Below are 393 nucleotides of genomic sequence, written 5' to 3'. Positions count from 1 at the left end.
ATCCCATCCTGGCCTAATCACCCACAACTGCCCTTCCCTCTTGGCCTCTAACCACCTCTACCTCGGCCCCGCACCATAGGTTTGTCCAGAAGAACGTCTGGAAGGTCTCTTGGAAGGTCTCCCAGTCTAATTAGTATATTACCCTTTTATTAGTATAGATAGAGGCCTGGTGCATGGGTGGGGGCCGACTGGTTTGCCCTGAAGGTGTCCCGGATCAGAGTGGGGGTCCTACCGGGGTGCCTGGCCAGCCTGGGTGAGGGCTGATGGCTATTTTCAGGCTGGCCATGCCCCCCGGCGACCCAAGCTCCCAGCCTCTCCTTTTTTTCTTTTTTCTTTTTTTCAGCCCCTCGAGTGGAGGCCACGGCGGGCTGGAAGCAGGTATCTGGGATTTGT

This window comes from Myotis lucifugus, unplaced genomic scaffold, assembly GCF_000147115.1.
Source record: "Myotis lucifugus unplaced genomic scaffold, Myoluc2.0 scaffold_71, whole genome shotgun sequence".
Taxonomy (NCBI): Eukaryota; Metazoa; Chordata; class Mammalia; order Chiroptera; family Vespertilionidae; genus Myotis; species Myotis lucifugus.
This window is presented reverse-complemented; position numbering follows the sequence as displayed.